The 20,187-nt window shown below is 41.9% G+C and overlaps 1 protein-coding gene across 1 annotated transcript in view; it reads left to right on the top strand.

The window, feature by feature from the left end:
- Window positions 1-1,227: 1,227 nt before the first annotated feature.
- The window catches only part of LOC125898120 (neuronal tyrosine-phosphorylated phosphoinositide-3-kinase adapter 1), a 40,117-nt gene continuing 21,157 nt past the window's right edge, over window positions 1,228-20,187 (top strand). Inside the window, exon 1 of the mRNA XM_049591797.1 lies at window positions 1,228-1,822. The gene's annotated coding sequence lies outside the window, so the exon portion shown is untranslated. The remainder of the gene's footprint in view (window positions 1,823-20,187) is intronic.

The following is a 20,187-nucleotide window of genomic DNA, read 5'->3' as shown; positions in this document are numbered from 1 at the left end:
TCCTAGTTAGAGTTCCTTCATTGTTCATTGTTCAGGAGGTTTTTACCTTGAGCTGAATTATCCACAGAGGTCTCCTCCTCTCCCATTAAATGAGGCAGTTTCATGTTACAAATCAGCGTGTCTACGATGCCGTTCGGCTAGCCCAGCACCTTCCTATGTGTGCTCATCTTTTTTCTCTGATAACTAACTGTGTGCTCACCTTACCGCCCAGGTGATTTAAACCAGTAAAAACACTTAATAGAGCAGTTTCACGTAAAAAGGAACTGTGTTTTTTGGCACTGCTTGTTGCAGAATGGCTGCTTAGTACGGACTGTGAAAACACATATGGCCCTATCTAGAGCATGCCTAGTTTGTCCATTCAGGGCTACCATAGATACATGGCAGTGCAACATGGTGGACAAGGACCAACTCCCTATGCAGATATAAACAGCTCATTTGAAGGTAACAAAGACATGATGCTTATTTTCAGGTGACAATACACTAAAGAAAACATACTTATTATTTTGTATTCTATTACCGCCTATATCTCCACCTAAATCTTTCACACTGGACCTTTAAAACTTAAAGTTTTTGTCCTCACCTTTACAGTCTCCCTTAGACTTTAGGGGGCGTGTCAGCCTCACACAGGCCATGTGTTGGCTAGCTGGTCATGTGACACCTTCCCCCCAAAAACACCACATTTATACATGCAATTTCCCTAATCTCAAAAAAGAATAATGATTAAAATAGAATAAAATGCAGGATTAAGAGGGTGTTGTCTTTAACAGATCCTGGGTTTGCACAATGTTCTCATTCAGATCTGATTTTATTTCTCCCTCTGGCTTTAATTGAAATGACTGCTTATCTAAATAGAGTCCAAACAAAATGTCACACCAATATTCCTATGACGGCTTAGCCTACTTTATGTCTGTGGGGTTTATGACGAGCTTATTTTATACTTAATAGTGTTTTATCTCCCATTACATCACTACAACGCTCCTATTCCCATATGACAGTTTTGCTTTGTTTTTGTGTATCATGATAATAAAGTCGAGGTTTATTATTGGAAAAATCGCCCGCTACTTTATCAAGAATCCATCCGGACATTTATTGAGTCTGCAGCTGAATCCTTCTGCTAAATATGTGTCGTGAAGGGAAATTTCATTTCGGTCTGCTGATAACAGGCAGCAGATAACAGCCTGCCGTCGCAGTTGGACTCAAAGACCTCGGATGCTTTTTTTTTCTATAAACAACCACTGGTCTGCTCTCAGGAAGTACTGTATGAATATTAATATGGATGCAAATACACAGTGAGGATGCCCAGCGCTTGAACCAGCACAGCGCGCTGATCATCTGCGCATTTTTGTTTTGACGTTTTTTTTTTTTTGTTCATGCCTGAAACTGAGAGCATGTTTGTGTTGCGGAGGTCGCGCTGGAGGCTTTTCTGACGCGCACAATAAGGATGGCGTTTTACCTGACTGTTTGCAGAGGAACATTTTGTAACGTCGCATTGAATTGCATCATGGTTTTCAATCAGATCTCACACCGGCCAGGCTACACCGAGCCTCGGTAGTACAGTGCGCTGTTTATCATAAAAATGGAAGACCTTTCACGTCAAGAAAAGGCGTCAGTCCGGTGATATGCGTCTGAATAACTGATTTTTCATCTCCACGTCAATTGACACATCTGGGGAAGGATTTTTTTCCTCCCCTCCCGTCTACCAAGACAGCTGTGTCATCAACAACCGGCGTGGTGTTGTTGTTGTCTGATTTTTACGAGCCTGGGCAACTGGATATCGGCATAGTCTGTCTCTGCGCCAGCCATAGGCTACCCAGTTACTAAGGTAGGCATCGCACCTTCGTTCATATTATGTTTTGCTCCATAAATCACCGCATCAGTTGCTTACATCATCTAGCCTATATAGCCAGCTGTCATAGTCCAAATGCACTGTCTGTCTAATTAGCAGCAGAGAATATGATGCTGTATTGCGGAGGAGACGTACGGGCCCCGATGGCATTTTACGCGTAAATATGAGGAAATATAAGGTTGACAGTGAGCCGCTGCGTGTTCACAAGCCAAATTATTCAACCTTGAAGCCTCACAGCCCATGACGGGGAATATAAGGCCTGTATTTTAGCCCCAAACACAAAAGAGACGGGAAGATATGGCAAGAGCCGCCGCGCAGAGCAACCCCACAGCCCGCGTTTAAGTTCAGTCGTGACAAGACCTTATAAATATTTCACCAAAAAACAAGCCTCCATCAGCTGACTGGTGATGCCGGAGCGCGGCGTTATTAATCAAATGCCCACACCACATCAGTGTCAGTGTTAGGAGCCTCGTTCTGCGAGGCCATGATGGGAACATCTGCATGTTTACGGATAATATAGCAGGGTTGTGTGGTGCGTACGTCTGTGTGTGTGTGTGTGTGTGTGTGTGTGTGTGTGTGTGTGTGTGTGTGTGTGTGCGTGTGTGTGAATGGGCGGTAGTTACTCTGATTGTGGATACACTGGTGATGTGTGTGTTTGTGCGCAGCCAGGTGAGGATGTGTTGGCGCGTCTTTGAGGTGCGGGAGAGGCAGGCGTCTGGATGAGGGGAGCCTGGATCATCACATGTGGGTTTTAAAGGAAAAAAGCATCAGATGGTGTCCAATAAACTGCCGCAGGATCCCACCTTAGATCCTGAACGAGAAAGGGGTCGAGGGGTTGTGAATTGAACGTGAAATTAAGGTTAGTCAACAGTGTTTTTTTTTCCGGGCGTGACAGCCACTCAAAACGAGCATCACTCACACTGGGAGGCTGATCTTCACCACCCACCACATGCTTAAAGAAATATCAGTAAACAGTTTTTATTAGGCTGCTGAGATGAAAACGTTATTTATCTACCTGACTGGCTTTAATCTCTCCTCCAATGAATCAAAGGCTTGAAATGTTATCTATATCTATATTGAACTGACATTTTATTTTGAAGTCAGCATGTCACTAAGGAGCCTGCATGCTCCAGAGCAAATATGAGACTTTATTGGGTGCAAATATCACAAAGCTGCAAATCCTACTGCATATCACAGACAGTGCTGCTTAAATGTAAAGATATTATGATGTTTTTTTTTCTTTCGGGATGATGCACCAGCATGTTTGATACTCCTCTATCTGCCTGAACCTGAAATGAAATATAGAATGTAACTCATCACCAGTCAGTATAGCTTGACCTTGGAGCTGAATACAACAGAAAATCCTTCATTTTGACTTTAAGTCTCACACAGGCTACAGATACATATAAATATGTGGCTGTCCCGTATGCTGTTTGGTTAAAGCACGCCTTAGTGCGAATAGAGGGGAGCAGGGGTGGTTTAGAGCAGCTATGACGTTGGGGGTCATTGAGTCCATACTGTGAGCCACACATACTGTGCAGTGTGTCTTGAATGCAGAAAGAAAACCGGAGCTCGCACAACCTGTCGTCCACTGTCTTTGCTCACCGGGTGATCCTAAATTCAGTCCAGGAATGGGATGAAATTGGGATAAAGGCAGCTTAGCTAGTGTGGAAACAAATTGAATATGCTTCATTGAAACCCTTTAGTCCTTGAGGGTTTATCCTGATAAATCAGATTGTAGCTTTTAACATATAAACATGAAAACAAGCACAGAGCAGAGTTAGGGAATCAGGCAGAGCTCATGATGTATTTACGGAAAGAATAATAAGTGACCAGTGTTTTCAATAAAGCAGAAAGGATCCTGACTACATTTGAGCTTCTCTCCATAAACTGGATGATTCAGTTTCTCTGACTGGCAGTGCACATCATGTCTGATTCCAAAAAGGATGAGCAATTCAGTTTGGAAGATTGAATACACAAATATACTGGGCCCAGAGAGGGCGAGGAAAGGCCCACACAGGGTCAGAGAGGAGGACTGATGGGGAGGGAAGACATGGAGCGAGGGACTGATGGATGTGCGACAGACGTGGCAGATGCTGACATTATAAGCCCATTTCTCTAGTCGAGTGGATACCCCTGTCTAGATGAGCACTAATGGATTTTTTTTTTGTTGCTTTGGGTTTCCTGGAGCACCCAAACAGATTGTTTCCCTAGAGTTTGAGCGGCAGCAGGTCAATAGGTTGGTAAAAGTAATATAAATGGCTACTACTGGTCAGTCGTGCAGGTGTTTCAAAATCAATACCGCTGTAGACATGTTTCGCTGGCTTAAGTGCGCATTGTTGTTTGTTTAAGGGGAGAGCAGGTGCTTCTTCCATCTGTGGTTTCACCATCTTGATTCTCTCAGCTCTGTTTGAGGGAGATGGCACCAGAAATGACGGAGGAAGACAGTTTCCACTGCAGCACGTGAGCAATGTGAGTGACTGCAATCGGCTGAAAAATTAAGCTGCGTTTTCTGGCTTTGTGTTTATGCAGTTTTCAGTGATCATCACAATGGAGAAATTTCTGGTGATTTGGTCTGAATAGTCTTCACTTTGGGTACTGTGAGTAGAAGAGATGAGTGTTCAGCTCTGAGGCAGTTAAAATTTGCCCCTAGTGGTTTTGGATTGAATCAGTTTTCTCTCCCATCACTCTGCTTCACTTCCCCTGTACTTTCATGCTGAGTAAATAACACTCTAGTAAAAGTGATTGAATAGCCCAGTGGGGCTGAAAGGATTAGTCAATTAATTGATTTGTTCATTGACAGAAAAAATAATCTGATAATTTTGATAATGGAATAATTGTTTCAGTCATTTTTAAACAACAATAGTAAAACAATGCTGCACATTCTCATGTTGTAGATTCTCAGATGGGAGGATGATTTGCTGCTTCTCTTTGTCATATACGAAAGTAAACTGAGTAACTTTGGTTGTTGGACCTTTGCACGGACAAAACAAGGCATTTAAAGAGATCACTTTGGGTTCTGCATTTCTTGAGATCTGATAGATCAAACAATCCATCAAATAATATATTAATTGTTTGATTCATCAGTAATGAAATTAGTCATTAGCTGCAGCCCTGTGGCCAGTGCACTCTCTTTTAAATAATAATACTACCCAGTCATACAAATGATACGTCTGTTTACATCTGTGTCTGCTCAGAGATGATGGGAAACTGTCAAGATGAGACTTTGAGTAAAGTTTGTATTATTCCTCATCATGTGTGTAGACGCTGGCTAGTATCTTGGAACTGTTTATATTATGGAGGCGTTGGTTGAGTGCCATGATAGTTTTTATTTTGAATCAGCAGGCTTGTTAATCTATAGATAAAGCAAGAGACATCTTTAAGGGGTGTTTTATCTTGTGAAATTTCCTTGTATACAAAGGGAGTTAGCAAAACTGAAGACTGTGTTTCAAAGAGCAGAGAATATTGCATTCAAAAGTGGAGTCATTTTTACTGCACTTGCACAACATACTGTCAGAGACCGGTCAAAACTGAAACAGGAGCAACGTCCTGACTTTTAGTCACTTGTAATGCTGGATCCTACACTTCCCATAATGCACCTTAGTAGCATCTCTTTGTTAAGACACTCCACTCTTGGTAAACTTCATGCCCCCACAGGCTTTATGTTAGGAATGTGTAATGTCCAAGACAATGCTTAGGTAATGCTGATGATATCAGCATGACATCATCAGGGCTACTTTCTTAGACTTCACAAAAGCTTCTTAAAAAGACGACATCATTGAGTTGTTTTCACAGACTGAGAAATGGTGGGAACTGGTGAAATGTCCCTTTAGTCTTAAACTGTTACTAATGTTGGTCACATTGATTTAAACCCCTAAACTACCTTTTGTATTGTATTTATATCAACAAAAATTGTTGAATCAATTCTCATCAACATTAAAGCAATACTTCATCCACAAAATGACTGTTTACTCACTGCGTGTTACTGTAAACTTGTGAAGAAATCTAGGTTTTCCTCACGTGCCTTCACTATGAACAGAGAGTCAAAAACAGGCGAACATTCTTCATGAAGTGAAGTAAACAGGGCCCGTGTTAAACAACAGCAAAACTGTATAAAAAAATCCCTACAGAAACTCTCACACAACTCGTGCAGTTCTGTCAAAACACATGCACTTTTGCCAACACAATATGATTAAATACATGCCAGTACAAAAAGTCTCATGCATGGCCAAGTAGCATGCCTGGGCACATGTGTACATTTGTGTGTTCAGGCACACTCAGGGAGGTGGAAGTGTTTTATATTGTTACATTTTTCACATAATGCATGTGTTTTGGAATTACTTAGCATACGACTGGGTAAATGAGACTTGGACTTTACTGCATGAGTTGTGTGAGAATTTGCAAAAGAGTGTTTTAATAGTTTTACTGTTAAACGTGGTCCCCAGTGATTTTAATTCATGAAGAATCTTGGATTCTACGTTCACCTCAGAGACATGCTTATGAATTCAAGGTAACACACAGTGAGTAATTAAAAAACAAATGGTCATTTTGCAGGTTAGGTATTCCTTTAAACCCATTCTTGTAGATCAAAACAACTTTTTCATGCACCAGAGTCAGTCACAATGTTGCATTATAAATAGGTCTTAAGGTGTAAAGGTGCTCTCTGGTGGCTCCTTGACTAAAGGGCATGCCATTTACCAGCAATGTCCAAGGTACAAGTCCCGTCTTGGACATTGTTAGATGCCATCCTCCTTTGTCTTCTGTCTCCTCTGACTCTTTACTCATGGGCTGTCCAGTAGAGAGAGGGAAAAAAGACAGCATTGAATCCCATTAGACCTTTTCAGTTGTGTCTCCTGCTCTCAACTCCTCCTCTCCAAACTGCACGCTCTCTGTTGGAAATTGTCGTCTTTTCTTGTCTGACAGCTTTCTGTTTGCTTATGTGATGCACTGGATTCAAGAGGAAAAAGATCATGGCAAAATTTTAAATTGACAGACATCCCCTGCACCCACTGACCTCTTGGAGCTTTATTTGGGAGCTCCCTCTGCAGTCATGTTGTTGGCCCGCTGCGTGCTCCACCCTTTTAAAGGTCATACATGCGTGTGTTCGACTGCAGGATGTCTGGGATGTACATATCAAAATTAACCAGTAAAAAATTTAAATAAACACTCCCGTTAAATGCTTTCTCTCTGAATTGTAAGCATCACACAGCATCCAGTCTTCATTGCAGTGTGTAGTCAAGAGTAATGATGTGTGGTAATGATTTCCTTGAGGCAACTCATCTTTGTTCATTTCCCCTCCGTTTTCTTCTCATTAAACCTTTCAAAGCCATTCGCATGGTACCATGCAAAATAAATAAAGTTCGGAGCCAACTGTTACTCCTCTCTCGTTGGCACAGAGGTCCCATTCTCAAGCCATGTTAATCACCACCTATTTATCTGTACCTATGCAGTGTCTTCCACATGGATAAACATGCAAGTATTTGGGACAGAAAGCAAATATGTTTACATATGTTTGTGTGCCATTTATCTTTTTTATTTTATTTTATCAAGACCCCCTTAGCAAAGTCATTTCAGCGTCATTATGTGAGAGCAGTAATTGGCAAGATATGCAGAGCGCATTGTAGCTTGATTTTGAATTATACATGTTTCAGCATGCACAAATGGTCCAAAGTGGTTTAGAGTCTTGTGTTAATGTCCCTGTTCTCATTAATGTGCTGCATTTATGCCAAAGACCTCCAGAAGACCTTGGCTAATGTTCACTAAATCATTAGGAGGCAGTAACATGTTATTTTTCTGGCAGCTGTGTGTTGCAAACAGCGAAATGTATATGATGTTCCACGAGCATTGTTGTCCTAACATATCACCACAGACATGGGTCTGAAACTGATGTGGAGCAGAAATGGTTGTGGGAGCATCTCACAGCGGTAATTCATTGTCTGTGACATTCGTAAAGGTCACCAGCAAAAAAACTCAGGGTTCAGCAAGCGTGTGTGAAATAGGTGAGTGTACACAGTGACTCCAGAAATGCAAATCTGAATCCAGGATGACTTCAGTATGTGTTGTAAATGTCAGAGCAATCTTCATTTGTTCTCAAAAGAATCCCAGCTGATTGGTAAGGTGGCAGCAAGAGGAGCTGCAACTCATTTTTTTTTTGATAAAAAGATGCTAGAGATTTAGAAAGGGTGATACTAAAGTCTTTTATCTATAAAGCATCCCTTCTACAGTCCCATCTACCCAAGTTTTACTCAGCATTTTTTTTTTAAATGTCCAGTGTGTAGGATTTAGGGGGATATATTGGCAGAAATTGAATATAATATAATAAGCATGTTTTCTTTAGTGTATAATCACCTGAACATAAGTATCGTTTATATCTACATAGGGAGCAGGTCCTCGTCCATGGAGTCAGTTCCACCACCATATTTCTACAGAAGCCCAAAATGGACAAACCAAATATTGGCTCTAGAGGAGCTATTCACATTTTCACATCAGTCATCATAGTTAGCAGCCCCTCGAACACGCCGAACAGCATCAGAAAAACAGTGTTTTTTAACATGAAACTGCTTTATTCAGTGTTTTACTGGTTTAAATCACAGGGTCCATTTGTTTTGGCAAGGAGGAGACCTCTGCAGTAATTCTGCTTCCAGTAAAAACCTTCTGAATGTCTAGATCTTAACTGTCTAATCAGAGAAAAGAGGCTAGCACACATTATATAGCAGGTGCTAAGCTAGCAGCCCGTTTACGACAAGCAGAACAGGGTTGACGATACACAAATTTGTGATGTTAAACTGCTTTATTTAGTGTTTTTACATGTTTTAACCACGTGATCTGTTTGTTTAGGAGAGGAAGAGACCACTGAGGATAATTTGGCTCCTGGTAAAAACTTCCTGAACAGTGAACACTGAAGGAATCCTAACAGGGAGTTCACACTTTGCACAGGGGAGAAGTTTCAGGTAGCTGCAATCTGCAGTCCTTACCGCTAGATACCACTATATCCTACACACTGCTCCTTTAATGACATTTTTATTATTAGCCCTGTAATACGTTTAGCAGTGAGTAAATTAAGTTGAAATTCTGACTGATTCGTTTGCAAACGGCCATTTTTCTACACAATTACTGGCCAATCAGCAATGTTGCTTCAGAGCAATGTGCCGAGAACATCAGTGCATCAAATACAATCACACAGTTGCAGCCATTATAGCGAAGGTGAGACTGTACAAGTGTTACGCTCTCATTCCTGGATGGGAGCCACTTGGGCCAAAGCAAATCTCTACCAAAGCTGCTCATAATCATCCTGTTAAAGTCAGCGATATCTGCTATTCTGGGGAGTGCAACATATAAGAAAACACTGCCTGTATCAGACACCCTGCAGTGCGTAATCTGCCATCACCTGCCATTTGCCCCAGTTAGTGCCTTTTCATTTCATCACTGTCAGTGCAGTGAACAGCAGGAACGACAGGAACAGGAATTGCTCAAGTGAGACCCTGAGCTGAAAACCTGCCAATCACACCTGTAAGGCCAACGAACCTGTACATTTCTACCACTTCTCTTGCTTTTCAGTTTGCAACACAGACCCTCATAATGCTCTTGGACATGTCTGACTTACTGATTTTAACACTTCAGAGCGACCAGCGATCAGCTTTGTCACTCCAACACATTCTCACTCCGACCTTGTCATATCAGCGCTTGGTCATGGACTTTCCACGTCGACATGTGACGTGCAAGCATTGGTTGTTGATGTTCTGGGACACCGTGTCAACCTCTGCCTTTTACATGCATTGTGTGTTTTCAAAATACACTTCCATTTTCACAGGAAATGTACAGCTCGCATACAGTCTTGCCCCCCTATACAGTAGCCGGCCCACCCACTGGCCTTCTGGGGAAAATAATTGGAGGCTGACATTATTGTCTTTAAGAGGCCATGGTGTGCTCCTGTATTAAGCTAGGGTGAAGATAGTGGTATCTCATAAAACCAGACAACCTGAGGCATCCATTAGTACCAACCATGTTGGCATAGCTGTTCAGGAAGGGGGCTAAATAAGGCTCCAAGTTTCGGATACATTTTGGCAAGGGACAAACTAGCATGGCCATTCTGATACTAGACAACCTAAGGCATCCACTAGTACCAACCACAGGGTGCTAAATAACACTACACGTAAGCTTAATTTAAGCAAGAGAACAACTAAGAAGTCCCCTGAACTCAACTCAAAATATCCGAATGAAAACAGGAAAACAAGTCTCCCCTAAACTTAGAAAGCCTTGTTCCCAGTAAATGTTTTAGTCCTTTAAATTAATTTACCCCTTCAAATTAAAGCTGTATATTTGTCTTTTTAAGGAAAAGGACAATAACCTATTTGAAGAACACGAATCACACATAAAAGCACAACTGTTGTAAAACTCTAAATGTCAGATAATTAGTAATACTAACCGTGAAATAAGAGACCAGTGTATATCAGTATGCAATTCCCTAACTCTACATATTGACATAGTTTGAAGCTACACATCAACTACATAATAAAATTCCCTCCCAGAAAGTCAGTTATGGCTTTTGATTTTGGTGTTTCACCCCAAGATTTTCAGTGCCCCATCTGCCCACCCCTATGAAAAACTTCTGGGAGCACTGCTGTTTATTTTCTCAAACAGTGCATCCAAATATCCTCACACAATCTCTTCCCCTGAGTTCCTTTCATGCTGGTGTACACTGTGGGGTGCAAACAATCGGGCCATAAGAGACATGATTTGTATGTAATGAGATGAATGAGTGGGAGAGCTGCGTGTGGGCATGTGTGTGTGTGCTTATCCTGTGCAACCTACGCTATGACTCGCTTATCAGGGGAATTTTGAGCACAAGGAGTAGGATGATTCAAATGTTGGAAGACCACTTGTGGCCTATACCTGGCTTTGCTAATCACACCAACGCTGCTGCTGCTGCTGCTCCATCTTTCAGTCAGAAGAAAGGCAGCTCAGCAAGTGCACCAGCAGGTTTAGTAGAATATCTAGATGACAGATGTAGTTTGGTTTGATTTATTTACTTGATTTGATTTTTTACATAGGAATTACCTGTGTGTCTATGTCAATTTTTCATTTTTCAGCCTCTCACTAAATTTTGCACTGAAAAAGAAGCTTTCTAAAGCAATTTAAAATGTACTGTACCAGCTCTCTAACGATATGAGTCAAGCCCACTACAAGCTGCTGGGAGGCAAATCGTATGTCTAGTTTACAGTGATGTTCAGCTGATGCCTGTTTTGCTTTGGGCGAGTGGGCTTTGCTTAATTGTTGCTGAATAGTTTATGAGGTTTGTCTTGTTGGGGCAGGGACAGCCTGAAGCGATCAGGGCTATGATGTTTTAAGCTTCTTTTATTTTTTTAATAGGTGAATCAAATCAAAAGTGTGAAATTTGAATCAGTAGTCAGCGAGCAACATGTAGCGAAGTCTGGCTGCTCTGGATCACAGAATAGGTTCAGCTTTGGTTCAAGCGGGTTTGATTTGACTCGGAGAGATCATCTTGTCGTCCACAGTCTGTGTTGAGCACGGTCAGAGCAGACAAGACATTTCTCACTTCCATATAAGAGATAAGAACATCATGTACTGTGGAAAGATTTAGCGTCAAACATGCACCATCACTTAAATCTGACAGTTGTTTTTTTAATGATCAGCATTTTCTAATGAATATCCAAAAAAACAAAAAAGACTTAAAACTAAGGAGCCAGGCAATATTGCTGGGTAATCCACATCTAAAATAAGTCAGATCTTGGTTAGAGAGGGATGCTGGCTCAGTCAAGCGTGTGCAGCTGCAGAGTGGAGCTCTTCCCCTTGTGCACGGGCACGAGCACAGAGGGGTTTTTCAGTTTTCACTCTTTTCCCTGCAGCGCTATACCTCACAGTCTGGGTTTCAGCAGCCAAATACAAAGAGCAAACAAAATAGAGACTTTCTCTTTGTATATGATGTGATCTCTCTCTCTCTCGAATTTTTTTGTAGTGTGATGGACATGAGAGTTTATCCATGTACAGTGCTGAATAACGTCTCAGAAAAACAGATTATTGTGAGGGAACCCTGCAGAAAAATGCGAACATGGTGATTTTGCACTCTTTCGTCACGCCACGTCTAGTGACAGCGCTCATGCTGCACGCATTCTGAGCATCCCAACGCATGGCTGTCCTCTGATTTCATCGTGCCTCTCTCTCCACATGGTGCTTCTTTTTTCTGTCATTTGATGTGGCATTTCTACAACATTTTATAACCTATACGCATGCAACAGAGGAAGTAAACAACATAGACTAAATGAAACATCTCCAGTGTTGTATCAGGGCTTGTGGATCTGTCAGCCACTAAGTGTTCATGTATGCTAAGTGCACTGGGTCACCTTGATTACTGCAGATTCTAGCAGAAGACGATGAAGGCAAGGGCAAGCTGAGGTGGGAAACAGGGATCGTTAGGTCATTCACTGGCCGCCTCTCTTTGACCAGAGAGTTAATGAGTGTTGCATTATTCGAGATTTCTTTATTTACTTAAACCACAGCTCTTCACTTTTTGAAGGTTTCATGATTGTACACTGTACAGATGTTTACTTCCCCGCACACGCTGACAATAATGGATTCATTTGTTGGCAGGAAAGGTGCATAGCTGAGAGAATCTCTGCAAGTTTGTTGTGGCTCAAGGCTGTGTCCTGGTAGCACAGGGCAAGGGGGAACAGGGAAAGCTTTTTTGTAGGGTATTTTTGGTCGCAGTCAATGAAAAATTTAGTGGTCATTCAGGTTGTACAACGCTAAGGAGTGCGAAGTGTCTTGTGCATGTATATTTCATTGAGTGTATTTGGGTATTTGACCCCAAAAAGAATGACGTAACGATTCATACCACGTGACCACACTTATAAAATACTGAGGTTATTTATTTTTTATTTCACATCCAAAACATCAGAAAAGAGGTCAAGAGAAAAACATTCTGCAAAATTCCTCTACGCCTCTCATGTGCCTTCCATCCCTGGCCTGGAGTGATACATCAGCCTCTACATCTTCCTCCTCCTCCTCCTCCTCCTGTCCATTCTCATCAGCCACAGGCATTTCACTGCACAATGCAATATTGTAGAGCATTCAGCACACAACAGGAAGAAAAGAAGAGAAGTTGAGGCAATGCTCTATAGCAGCAAGGAGCTCTACGTAACCCAAGGGTGAATATAGTGACTTCTGGTTTAGTGAGGAAATTATTTGAATAATCTCATTTTCTTTCTCACCACAGACACACTTCAAAATACATATTAATTAGGCTCAATGTGCTCCCAGGTTTTTTTCTCCATATTTTAAATTCACACAACGCCTTTGAGCCTGCTGAGTACATCAGAATATCCAGTGTATGAACATTTTTTAGGAGATTGGAGGAGTGGAACAGAGCAGGCGATAGTGAGGAAAACAAGAAACAAGAAAGAAAGAAGGGCTGCCATTGTAACAAGTACAAACAGAATGCTACTAGTAGCATGTGCCAGGTTGCTTGGATTTTCGAGCAGGTTTTTACCTCACGCGACTGTTTTGTTTTTTAAAATAATGGTTAGGTTGATTTTGTTTTTGTCTTAACTAGTTTTTAAAAGCCCACAAAACAATGGATGTTGCTCGAAAGGATTTCTGTCCTGCAGGTTGACCTGGCAGAGCCCGAGCTTTCCAAAGATTTTGGTTTAAAGGCTGTCAGTCTGCACGTACAGTATGCCTGTCAGAGGACTGCAACATCCTGCAGCCTGACAGAACCCCTTTTAAACCGTTTAGCTTCTTTTTGAGAGGAATAAAGTGCGAATGGTATGTTTTATTAAGTTGAGCTAAGGTCAATGATCATTTATCGCACAACCGACAGGCACTTCTTTGACACCCAGACACACATCAAAGAACTACTGGCCGACTGTTGCATTGCCTTACATCCCTGTGTCTCAGCCAAAAACTTGCACTTGAACACACTGCAAAGACTACAGCCAACAGCCAACTGGCATGTACAGTCTGCATCAACATGAGAGGTAATATCTCTTCATACTTGCAGGCAGTGGTCGTCTGTATTTGTCATTCAAAATGTGAAACTGGAAAACTGACAGGACGGATTCAAGACACTAGTTAGCCAGTTAGCACACAACCAGTGTTGAAAGAACAAATGATTTTTACTGTGTGCTAGCGAACAATAACACAAACAATTACTAACTCAATGGCTAAAGAAACAACAACTCTGAGTTAATCTCATGCCGTCCTGACTTTAGCCATTTTTTTTAACTTTTCACGCCTCTGTTTTTTGTCTTGTGCGCTGACCTTAACTGCCAATCAGAGTGATTTCTCTCACTGAAGGGCTCTGCTGCCAATTCAACATGCTGAATTTGCACAAAAAAAAAAACAAAACAAAAAATGGCTGACAATGGTGCAGGACACACCACAGAAACTTGGGCAACAGACGCTCAACAAAAGCCCAACACTGACGGATGGCCGACTGTCATCTTGGTGTGTTAGGGACCCTTAGTCCCCAAAACAGACATGGATCATAACACCTTACCATCACTGACAATAGGCGAACTCTGCTCTACAATGATGATGATGTTATGACATGTATGAGCATGTCTGTTAAAGGGTATCCTGTCCACATCAGAACTGTTCTGCTAAATGTTAATGGTGGGATACAGCATAAAAGATCTGACTGATTAAATGTTTAGGACAGTATCTCTCATTGCAAGTTGAGCTTCTGCGAACAGCAAGTGTGAGACATCTGGCCATTAATATTTTTGCAAGCATGTTTGTACTTTGTCAGCACAAAGTTAACTTTTGGAATATGAAGTAGTCTTTGTCACTTTGTCAGAGAGGAATAGTTAAACACTTTGTTAGATACGCTCATTCTCTTTCTCGCAGAGAGTTAGATGAGAAAACTGATGTCACTCTAGTGTCTGTAGGATACATGTGAAGCTAGAGTCAGCTCTAGCTCAGCACAAAGACTGGAAACAGGTTTCCTCTGTCTCGTGGTGAGGAAATCCACCCGCTAGCACCCCGAAAGCCCACCAATTAACACTAATTAACCTGTTATATCTTGTTTGATTAATCTGTACAAAAACATAGTCCTGTTGAGGTTGCCGGGCAACCGGCAGAGACTTAAGTTACAGCAACTGGCCAAATAATAGTCCAGCACATGTAGCCCTGCAACACCACATCCTCACCATTGCAGTTTTTGTACAGGTTACACAAAATTGACAGCCTGTCACTCAGAGCGGCCACATCTGTTATTATGCTTTAAAGATACAGCAGGTCATTTTTTTAAGCACCATTTTTGGTCACTATATCCTGACAGCAGTATATGAGATAGATCATTTGACCTCTGTCTTCTTAAAGTGTTCCTAATGGCATTTGCAAGAATCATGAAAACAACTAATCAGCCTCTAACCCAGCTGTCAATCATGTCAGTCACTGCTGAAGTGCGGTCAAACTCTCAAACTAGGTAGTGCTGTTCAAATATGAATCAAGATTCTGTTACCGCATTCCCTGTCTCTCACCTTAGTTGGTTTCAGAAACATATTTTAGTGTACTGTTTAGCTGTAAAATGAAATAGTAGGTCTGGCCAGTTGGCGGTGCTCTGTGTTGGCTCATCTGCTTTCAACATGGCGGCTGGGTCACAAACTTTCTGAAAAATAATTACATTTGAGGAGAGAAATAGGCAATGCAGTAACTTAAACGTGCAATATGTAATTTTCTGCCGCTAGGGGTCTCAAACCAAAACAATAACAGAAGACGGAGTTGGGTGACGTCACGAAGTAGCGTGGGATCATGGGAGTTGTAGTCATATAACAGATACATTTCTTACTTAGCTTTACAGTTAGTGATGGCTTCTCCCTCTCTGCTGCTCTCTCTTGCTCAGTGCGTCTTATGTTTAGCTATTCCTCTGCCTCTTTTATAAATGCAGTTCATTTACCGGCATCAGCTCAGCATTATAGAAACCTATCGTTAGATGTTGTGGTTAGCCAGCCTCCACTCCACATCGCTCCGCAGCGGAGGCCGCTGGCCGGAGCGCTGGTGTCCCGGCGGGCAGCAGTGCTTGCAATACACTGGTGGAAATGATTAGTATTTCGATAACATCAGCCAGATGTTTGCTTACCTGTCTAGTAGAACACACGCGAGGTCGGTGTCGAATTGTAGTCCTAGATTTTCACGAAGCTCTCTCCATCTCAGAAAGGCCGCACCAATATTTATCCTTGATTTAGCTCTCTTCTTATCCCAAATTCTTCTGGGATCGCTTGGTTGACCCATACGTTTCCGTTTTACCGGCTTGTTTACCGGGACAGCTTCGGTGTCAGAAGATGCAGCAACCGTCAATGCATTATCATGATCCATGACGAGTTAGCTTAGCCTAGCAACAGTAACGTTCATTCTCTGACGTCTCATCCGGTCTGCTTCTTCTTCTTCTCCTTCATTTAATGGCTATGGTAACTGGAGTTACGCCGCCATTGACATGCGACCTAATGACACGGTCCGTAACTTTTATTAATATTTCATATTTATCTGGGTTTGAAAAATTGTTGGAAACATTTCTGATAATCAAAGTACACAACTAAACAAAATATACCTTTAATCTTGATTCATATTTGATCAGCGCTGCCTAGTTGGCAGTTTGACTGCAGCTCAGGAGCCGTGACTGACATGATTGACAGCTGCTCTCTGAAAATGGCCTTTGATCGCATCGCCTTCATTTTTCAGCCCCGGATATTGCTGGTTGGCAGGAAAGTTCAGTTCCCAAAATACTAAACTTTACTTTAAAGATGTCATTCAGTCACATAAATTGTTTGCAAACATTAGTTTTCAGTTTCCTTCTATGCATCTTCTAAACTTAATTATTATGCCTTAGTTATTAATGCCATCAGTTGACAGATATCATTAGCGTAACCCTGCTGCCATGACCTAAAATCACCGTCACCACTGAAGATGTGCCTTTAAGAGTTTGAAACAAATGAGTTGTGCATTTGAAAGTGAAAAAGTAGAACCAACCAGATGTTCATTAGAAGGAAGGAAATGAATCCTCTGCAGACCTTGGTTCCTGGCACTGGTCAATATTTATCTTGTGAAAGCTGGTTTTGCTTTGCCAACCGTTAAACGCTGATGAAATGATGCATCTTATCACGTCACATAAGCCTCTGCTCTGGAGGTACGTTTGATAAAGGAAAATGAAGATCAGAAACAATGGGCTGGGAACATTTTACCAGCTGAATCATGTGCTTATTATTTGTCTCATTGTTTTGTGCAGACCATCCAGCACATGTGGAAGTTGGTGTTTGAAAAGAAACACGTGAGCGTGTGTTTAGAGATCAGTGAACACGACCAGTTTCTTAAGAGGAACAAGGTGTGATTTCACAAAGCTCCTGTTTTAGTACTCCAGTCTTAGTGTTTTATTCTCCAAGCTCACATTAATATGTATTTCACTCCAAGGCCCTCTTTACCACTGTGACAGGTGATGAAATGCTACTATACTAACACCTATGCCTGATTTTTAATAACTGGCTTCTCATATCCAGAGTTGCAGCTGGAGGGCTGCAGGAGGGATTCAGCTGACAAAGAAAATATTCCAAATAAACCTTTAGAGCATTTTAAAGCATTCAATGAAAAAGAAAGTCATGTGAAGTTATTCTGAGTGTATATTTTGGATAGAACTCAAATCGCAGCCTTTGTAAGATCTAGAGAGTGTGCAGTGTGTAGCTCAGTATGTCATCAGTGTTAGCAGCAAGGTTGTATGGTTGCTATTGGTAACAGATGCTATCTCCTTTTAAGATATATGAGATATGCTGTTACTGGGGGGACCAGGTACAAATGAAGTGTAATCCTGGGATCATCACGTATGACGAGGCTGACGTCCTCCTTTGTTGCATATTCAGTGGCTAAGGAAGAGATGCATGGCTGACAGTGTTGCTAGGAGACCACACACAGCGACTAGTGTGAGAGGCTTGATTTCACCTCCCTCCCCCATTCTTGTAGTCTGGCTGCCTTTCACTGTTTTTCTGTCCTCTCTTCCTTGCCTCCATTTGCTTATTCCCTCCACTCCCATGTTCCCTTCCTTAATATTCCCTTCCATCAGCCTGTCTCCAGTTTTTCCGTTTTCCGCCTAATCATATTTATCTTCGGCCTGCTTGATCCCTCAGTGACTCTCTGTTTATTGGCTTCCCCCATTTTTCGTCGTGCCCCCTCCCGTCTGTCTCTTTCCCGCTGCCTCCATCTCTCCTCCTCTCTCGCTGCTCATTCTTCTCCTGAACGTTTCACTCCGGCTTCTTCACTGCCTCTCGTCCTCTCTCTGTTTGTTTCTCCGGCTGAACTGCAGCAATGTGTCTGGCTGAAGTGCGGAGACTGTGGTGGACAGTGTGACTGTGGGGTTAACTTATGATGCTGTACAGTGGTGGGCAGAAAAGGCTTAGGGAGAAGCTAAATAAACTCAAGCGTATGTACAGTATCTTGTGTTTTTAAAAATACAGATCCCACTGATAAAATGAGACACGGACACACATAATCCCTCTGATTTCTTTCCTACTTACTCTACTAGCTGTCACATACTGAGTTACAAAGTTTAATTGTGCACATTTAATTCAGCCTCAAAAGGATGCAAACCCAAACATCCAAGGATTGGGTGTGCAAACGAAACAAGATGATGTCTATAACAAACAAGATGTTCTGTACTATCTGCCCTTTTAATCTAATTGCTTCTATTCAGGCAGCTTTGCAAAGGCAAATTTATCTTGTGAATGCTTTTTCTGCAATCAAAAAAGGAGGCAGGTAAGTTTTTGTAGCAACATCTTGTTTCAAATTGATTTTTTTGTAGATGTCTGCAAATCACAAAGGGATAACATACCCCAAAGTGATTAAATATGTATTTTAAATATGTTAGAAATATTGCCCTTATGTCAAGGCCAGGCCAGTGCTGTGCTGTGCTGTGTCCGTCCACTCTGCAGCGTTACTGCCTCACTCACAGTGAGGTGCAGCAACACTACAGGGCCACTTGCTGAGGAGGAGGCTGGAGGGCAGAGGGCTGCAGCACAAAGCGTTCCAGAAGTGCTAAATTCAGTGGCAGTGAGAGATGAAAAGATTTTAGACAGAAGATACAAAGCGAAATCTTAAACAATTTTACACTCAGAACTTTGCTCTTTCTTACACCCAAAATGTTATTTTAATGATCTACTCTCATCACTAACCCACACTCAAATCAGCTGCTTAGCATTTGCAATTACCGCTTCACACCCCCTATGCACGTGTGTGTTTAGCATGTATGGCGGATTTGAGTATGTGTGTGATCTGTTTGCTTATGTGCATGAATGAGTAGTCTGCAGCATTGCATGCAGATCCAGCTAAATGAATCATGGCTCCATCTGCCTCCTGGTTCTAATGAGAGGAATTCAAGCGACTCCTGACCCTACAGATGCTCCTGAAACAACTTGCTAAATGCTCTGAATTTATTCAGGATTTAAAGTGACTCCAGGGATTGATCACAGCCAGCTTATATGAGTGACTACATGTTTGTGTCAAGACAGTAAAAATGATGTTTGCAGCAGAGTTTGATCAGACAAACCTCCCTGTATGTAAGATGAAGGTCTCCTGGTTCTTTTAGCTCGGCTAATTGCACACCAACCCACAGCATGTAATGCAGCAATTGCAGGGCTGCCCGCTCAGCTGCCAGATCCTCGAAACCCAAATCAAAGCTCTAGTTAACAAAAGCCCAACCTACAGTCGCAGCTCCCTAACCTAATTAACATTGAGTCAGCAAGCATGGCAGCAGGAGCGGTCGAGGTTGTGGTGAGGGCTGTGGGGTACAAGAATAGCAGTAGCCACGCTGACACACTGGATGACACACTGGGCCGTGACAAAAGAATCACACACAGCTACACAGCTCAACATGCCGCCTGGACCAGGTGACAGCGCCTGATGCTCCCACTGTGGAGTTTTTTGTCTTTATAGTGAGAGATGGTTGAGATATTGTTCTAACAGTAAGATTGTTGTGCAGTTGGCGGTAATTGTGGTTTAAGTGGTCCTGAATATGTGCAGATAGTAGAGCTGTTACACTGCTGGAAAGTGTAAATGTCATGAATTTCTTTTTCTGCCCTTTTCATGCTGCTTGCATCTTTAGTCAAAGAATGTGAGAGCGAAAGTCAGAGCTCATTAAAGTGGATTCATATGCAGTTTATTCTCACATGTTGTGGATGCACAACAGTGATTTTAAAAAGACAAGAACATCATTTGTTTTACAATGTTTTTACTGTTCTCTGATTTGTGACGCCTGACAATATGAGCCATCAACATTACCAACACTGTGTTGTAAACACAATATATGAAGCTTAGCTTAATGCATGTGATTTAGCTTTGTGCAC

Source organism: Epinephelus fuscoguttatus, linkage group LG12 (genome assembly GCF_011397635.1).
Source record: "Epinephelus fuscoguttatus linkage group LG12, E.fuscoguttatus.final_Chr_v1".
Classification (NCBI taxonomy): domain Eukaryota; kingdom Metazoa; phylum Chordata; class Actinopteri; order Perciformes; family Serranidae; genus Epinephelus; species Epinephelus fuscoguttatus.
Note: the sequence above shows the minus strand (reverse complement) of the source record. Positions and strands in the feature narration are given on the sequence as shown.